The sequence below is a fragment of the Carassius carassius genome, chromosome 1, assembly GCF_963082965.1.
Source record: "Carassius carassius chromosome 1, fCarCar2.1, whole genome shotgun sequence".
Classification (NCBI taxonomy): domain Eukaryota; kingdom Metazoa; phylum Chordata; class Actinopteri; order Cypriniformes; family Cyprinidae; genus Carassius; species Carassius carassius.
This window is the reverse complement of record NC_081755.1, coordinates 10,250,830-10,257,500: the sequence shown is the minus strand read 5'-3', so window position 1 is coordinate 10,257,500 and position 6,671 is coordinate 10,250,830. Positions and strand designations below refer to the sequence as shown.

At 37.7% G+C, this 6,671-nt stretch overlaps 1 non-coding gene across 1 annotated transcript; it reads left to right on the top strand.

Moving 5' to 3' along the window:
• Nucleotides 1–6,128: 6,128 nt before the first annotated feature.
• Nucleotides 6,129–6,202, top strand: trnat-ugu (transfer RNA threonine (anticodon UGU)). Its single transcript has one exon. It is a non-coding gene; the product is annotated as a tRNA-Thr (tRNA).
• The last annotated feature ends 469 nt before the right edge of the window (nucleotides 6,203–6,671 follow it).

Genomic DNA, 6,671 nt, shown 5'->3' with positions numbered 1-6,671 from the left:
TTGCACAAAGTGTGTGGCAAGTTAGTCACTGAATCAGGTGTTATTTTGTTATTGAGTGGGATCTTAAAACACTAGAAGTAAAGAAACCTATAATGCATATGCTAGCCTATAATTAATTGTTTTCTTACCTGTGACAGATTTGGGTTGGGTCTCTCAGCCTCTGGTTCTTGCATGGTCTGATGCTCTGCTATATCAACCACATCATCCTCAGCAGCTGATCCATTCTGAAGTTTGCACAAAGTATGTGGCAAGTTAGTCACTGAATCTTGTGTTTTTTTGGTATTGAGTGGGATCTTAAAACACTAAAAGTAAAGCAACTTGCTCCAACCGCTCCACTCTGAAATGAGAAAAATGTGTGAGCTAGTTTGTTACGTTGTAGGAGTCAGTTCCTCAAAATACAAAATACCAATAAACTAGCATGGTGAACAAATGTGTAATACCTGTGTCCTGACCTGCATGTTTTTTTTTTATTCTGCACACTATTGCCACTAACCTATATGTTACTACTACTAGATATTTTGTTGTACTACACTCTGCCCCATATTGTATTGCACACACAAACACATATAGACAGAAACCCACTTTTCTGATTTATGTGAATATCATACATTGTTCCATCAAATTGAAATTCAAAGTTTAAGTAAGCAGATCTGGTAGATTTTAAGTTTATACTTAAAGATTTCAAGTTAAAAACAATTAAAATCTGAATACACTATTTCATACAATTAACTTTAAACCTTCATATAATCTCAATGTGAACACTTTCATTAGTATTAACTTTATTTTAACAAGCTTGTTTGCTAACATAATATTTTGTTATCATGCTAACAATAATATGTTATACAGCACCTGCTGTATGAGTGCAACAATATAAAGATTTTATTTGCTCTCAAATCAAGCCACATGCACCACGTCACCATGATAGTTACTATCCTAAAACCAACATGAACAGAAATTCTTCTAAATTAGCACAAAACATTAATCAATACTCAATATCCCACTTAACAATAATTTTGCAAAAAAAAAAACATTATATTACACTTAATTTTAGCATTTACTCTTCTATTCAAGTGCTGGGAAACAGACATCACAGCCGTTTCAGTTAAACTTAAGTTTGTTTAAATTAAAATAAATCATTTCATAAAACTCAAAACAATGAAACAGATCAGTTTACTTAAAATATATCAGTTCTGTGAACTTGAAAGAAAAAGAAAGTGCTAAATACTCATAAAAGTTAATTTGACTGAACTAATTAGTTTAATTTAAGTTTGTCCTACTCAAACCAATTGATTATTTTGAGCGTTAGGGTTTACAGTAAGTTTCCAAACAGACATCAGGTACAGACATGAGTAGTTACAGGGTAGAACATTACATTCGCCTATAGACTGGCACACAGGCCTACTAATGTCTAGGAAACCATCCAAATGTAAGTAATTCAACAATTGTTGGTCACATTGTTACAAAGTAAAAAAGTAAAGAATAGACAGTTAGGCTATAAGGAATGAATTATGCATTGTCAGTGTCCTGACCTTACTGTCAGCTCTCTTTCTTTTTCCTGCTGTTGGCTGCAGTGGTGCATCATGGTGAACTGGAGGCTGTAAGCAAAACAACTGTCACCATCCATGTCAGTGCACAAAATAAAATCTTTACATCATCATATATGCTAGCATACTTCTCTGTCATGACATCCTAAAATTCTGTCAGGGACTTCAACACCAGTGCTGCAAAGGTACTGCTTGTACTGTTTATGTCTTCTGCCTTTTCCCTGAAACAAAAGACAATTTCAAGACAGTATATCTTTATCCTATTATTACCATTATTATTTATTATTAATATTATTAGAAGTACTGCTATACTAGGGCTTTCTTATTATTATTTTATTTATTATTATAATTATTATTAGTATTATTGTAGAAGTAGTAGGCCGACTACTACCATAATTATAAGAAGAAGAAGAACAAGAAAACATATAAAAAAAATTAAAATAATTATACAAATTATAATTACCTTCCTGTGTCTGTATTCTGTTGTCCTTGGTATTTTCCTATTAGTGACCAATAAGTAGGACTTGTAGTTTGATTGTACAGGTAGCATATTTGAATAACTATTGTTGAGCACTGCAACAGATCAAGATTCAAAAATCAAGACTAAGCAATAGATGGCTACGAATGGACCCAGGAATTGGACCTACCCCCCCGACGGTTCCCACATCCAATCAGTGTGCGCAGCATCATCGACATCCAATCACTATGTAGAAGTTTCGGCGGCAATTAGCTACAGTAGCCATATAGTAACGGTTAATGTTTTGAAATTCATCACTGAAACTCAGGCGGTAACAGGGTAAAGTTAGCACCATGTATGGGCTGTTTTATTTCGTAGACGGGTCCGTTATTGCAGAGAGTACATCTATTATACAGGATGCATATATAAATGCTGGTGTTGCAGTGACCTGCAAAGAAGACATCCAGTCCCAGGAAGGCTGGATAGAGGTGATTTTGCCAGCTAAACGCAGGCAAGATCCAAAGCCGGTTGCAGCCAAACTGCTGTTCATGGTGGGTAAGTTCTAAAACATTGGAAATATTCGGAATACTCTTTGTAACATTAACTAACCGACTACTGCCATGTAATTAAACGTTACTGAAGATGAAGTGCTTGAAACATGGCGCTTTTCCATTACATGGTACCTGTTCAACTCGCCTCGACTCTTACGGAAAAAAGTACCTGGTAACGTTAACGTTACCTGCTAACAGGTACTTTTTTATTACCAGCTCAGCTAACGTTAGTTTCCAAGCGAGCTGAGACAATACCAAACTTTGTCGTGAAAGCGACGGGTGGGGTGGTCCTGAACAAACCCGCTTTTTTTAAACAGTTTAGCCAAGGGTTTTTTTTTTTGCTGCCTCCAGCATCATTTGAAACAAAACTTGTCTTCTGGCTGTGGCAACAACAACACACCTTCTACGTTCTGTGTGTGTGTCGCGTTAGGTCACGGCAGTTGGCGCCGCTTTTTTTACAGTTCTGCGGAGGCTCCAGGCAGAGCTTTCGCCGTAGCCTACGTACACACACACATGACGGCTCCACGCACAGACCAGCGCACAAGTATAAACATCAGGCCACTTACATAGGCTGATTTTTATAACGTTACTTGTGTGCTGGTGTGTCCGTCGAGCCAGCATATAAGACGAACAGCCATGCTTTTGAGGAGATACTAAAATCTGCAATGGAAAATGGACGCAGTGTGTCGAGGCGAGTCGAGCAGGTACAATGTAATGGAAAACGCCATAATTAATAAGTCCTCCTATAGAGAACGCTCCAACCCTAGCATTTACAGACCCATAGCTTATCTTTGAAGTGTTTGGCTTAGGTTCTAGTGAAGGTTAAACGTTAGCTAGTAACGTTAGTATAATGGAATTCGTCGTCGCTATGCAGCATGACCATTTAATGAAAATTCTTATAATCAGTTAAGACAAAGTTACTAAAGTCATTCGGTTGTTGGGGACAACATATTTATAAGGTGCAACAGGCTATAATATAGAAAAAATATAGTTGTGTCAAGGAGACATTTTCAATGTACAGAGGGATGGACTCCCGCCATAAGGTGGTTATGGACATTAGTGCCCAATACTGATGAAAGTAATAAAGTACAAATAAATTAAATGACAGTGACATTGCTGTCTTGAAATTATATTTTTTTATTACTAAAAGGTCACATTGAATTTGTATTTTATGTGTCTTCTTCACAGAAAACTACAAAGAAGTAGTCCAGAAGCGTGTGGCTTTCCTCAAACGGGGGGATATATGGTCTTCCAGCCAGGAGAAGAGGGTGGTGAAGCTAGGAATGACTGTAAGTTTGATTTATGACTTAACAGTTATGGAACGATTAGTCGACAATATCGACAAAAAAAAATTGTTGACAAATATTTCTGTTGTCGAGTACGCGTTTTATTTATTTTGACCTAATTTAGAGCCTGCACTAATGCGGTTTGACCAGTGTGGCGCTGTAGCGCAAGACTGTAATTCAGCTCTCCTCTATGCAATGAACAGAATGGCGTTTGGATATGAAAATATATGACACGCGCTTTCCTCTCAATAACGAAATAACAACAAAAACAAAAATCACAGCAGTATGAAAGTAGCAGTTAAAAATGCATCTTATTACACTGATGTGGATGTTTGCACGAGCTCAGCAAAACATTCACGTCACGTCTATAGTTTTTTATTTAAATGAAGCAGCTTTACGGTATTAAACATTATTATTAAATATTTGATTAAAGTGATAGTTTGGTTTGCAGAGATCAAAGCTTAATCTAGCTCAGGACTGTTTTGATTATCATAACCCATGATAAAAGTAAGGTATTTTAAGAGAGATTACTCTACCAGTCATAAGTTTTTGAATGTAACTTTAAGATTTTTTTTTTTAAAGAAGTCTCTTCTGCTCACCAAGCCTGCATTTAGCAGTAATATTGTGCAATATTTTTACGATTTAAAATAACTACTTTCTATTTGAATATATTTTAAAATGTATTCCTGTGATCAAAGCTGAATTTTCTCTATTCTTCAGTGTTACACAATCCTTCTGAAATCATTGTAATATGCTGATTTGCTGCTCAAGAAACATTTATTATTATTATCAAGTCTATTTTGAATAATATATGTTCGTTTGCTGTTCTTATTCCTCGACGGTGTGTGACATTACTTAAAGTGGTGGTGTGGACATTTTCAAAATCATTCTCTTAAACAAGATGTATGTTGTCAGTCTGGTTCACAGATGGCCAAGATAGGCGAACAGCTCAAGAGGGACCTCAAACGGCAACCTACAAGACAACTCAGTTCTACTCCTGCTAGATATGAGTCTGATGACATATATTGTGATATTTTTGATCCTCCCAAAAAACGAAAAATGGTAAGTTTAAAAATGTAACTGACTTCATCAAATGTGCAGTGTTCCCCCATAAAATTTTACAGAGTTTACAGTGATGGATTATAGCCTATTTGTGCTGAAATGCATGTACAACCACATTTTGCACTTTAATTGAATTATGTTCCAGTACCAAAGTCCAAACCCAACCTACAAACCTATATGCCCTTGGTGCTCAGGGTAAAGCTTGTGATGTAGCAGAACTGCATTTTTGTGAAAATGGGCTACTATTCAAGAGTGTATGAACTGTTAATTTCTACACACACTCACACCACTAAAATTGTGCTTTAGCATGTGTATGATAAGGAGTGTATAGCTGCCATTGTTGTTTAAGGTAATTAGGTTGATGTTTTCTGCATAGGTGATTAACACCAGTGAGGAGGAGGAGGACGCCATCCCTCAGGCGGAGTCTCAGCGGCCAGGGACAGTGCCTGCAGTTTTTGTTGAACTGGATGAGGACAGTTTGAAGGCTCTGAAAGGTGGGTGGGTGTATATGTATGCTAGTGATGCCTGAGTTATCTCTGCCACCATCTGAACCCTCCCATACACCTGCAGTCCTTTGTCCTCACCGCTGGATGTTTTGATCAACTTACTCACCCTCCTAGTGCTCTGCTTGGCGCCGTGGCTTAGTTGGTTAAAGCTTGTGTCGTAAATAGGACATACTGAATTCGGTCCCACTTTATATTAAGTGGCCTTCACTACTATGTACTTACATCAAAAAATGAATACATGTACTTATTGTGTTCATATTGTATTGTTAATTGGTTTTGCTGCTATTGAGGTGGGAAACAGGTAAGGTTAGGGAAAGATTTGGTGGTATGGGTAAGTATAAGGGTGTGTTAAGGTGTGAGGGATGGGTCAACCATGTAATTTTACATGTAATTTCAGAAATTAATTACAGATGTAATTACGTGCAGATATTTTTCAAATATAAGTACAATGTAAAAACATGCATGTACACAATAAGGGATTTGTACCAAATTAATAATTAAAATTTAAGTACATAGTAGTTAAGGCCACTTAATATAAAGTGGGTCCCTGAATTCAAATCCCAGCACTGTCTTTGCTGGTAATCAAACACCACCTTGGGTTGTGTGGTTTTGCTTTGCGAATCAGGCGGTACAGAGGAGTGTCAGAGCAGCATGCGATTTCATTTGCCAACCACCCGTCAGCTGCTGACGAAGAATTCTGACCCAAGTCAGCAATGCCGCAGGGCGCCGTGGCTTAGCTGGTCAAAGCGCTTGTCTTGTAAACAGGAGATCCTGGGTTTGATTCCCAGCGGTGCCTTTAGGCTTACGGCCATACCAACCTGAGGGTGCTAGAGAGCTACAGAAAGTGTTGGCAGCAGTTGGGAGAGGAAGGCTCTCCTCCATTTTGATTTTTCTGTTAGTGTTTGTTTTGTGAGTTGTTTTTGGAATTTAGTTTATTTTTTGTGTGGTTTTTCAGTTTTAAACCACCTAACAGCAGCATCTTGCTGGCTGGAGGGTGGATAATTTTTTGTTTGTGTTTTGTACAATGGATGGATTATTGGCAAATGACACTGGACTGGCTGGAGAGAGACGCATGGCAAACGACACTGGACTGGCTGGAGAGAGACGCATGGCAAACAAAACTGGACTGGAGTATCGACAATGAGCAGGACATGGTAAAAATCAAGATACATTTGGTGAAAGGAAATACTTGAAGGAGGCAACTGTGATTGTGAATGTGGAGAATGTAAGTGAGGTGAGGGCTGTGGATATTATTAAAGCGGTGA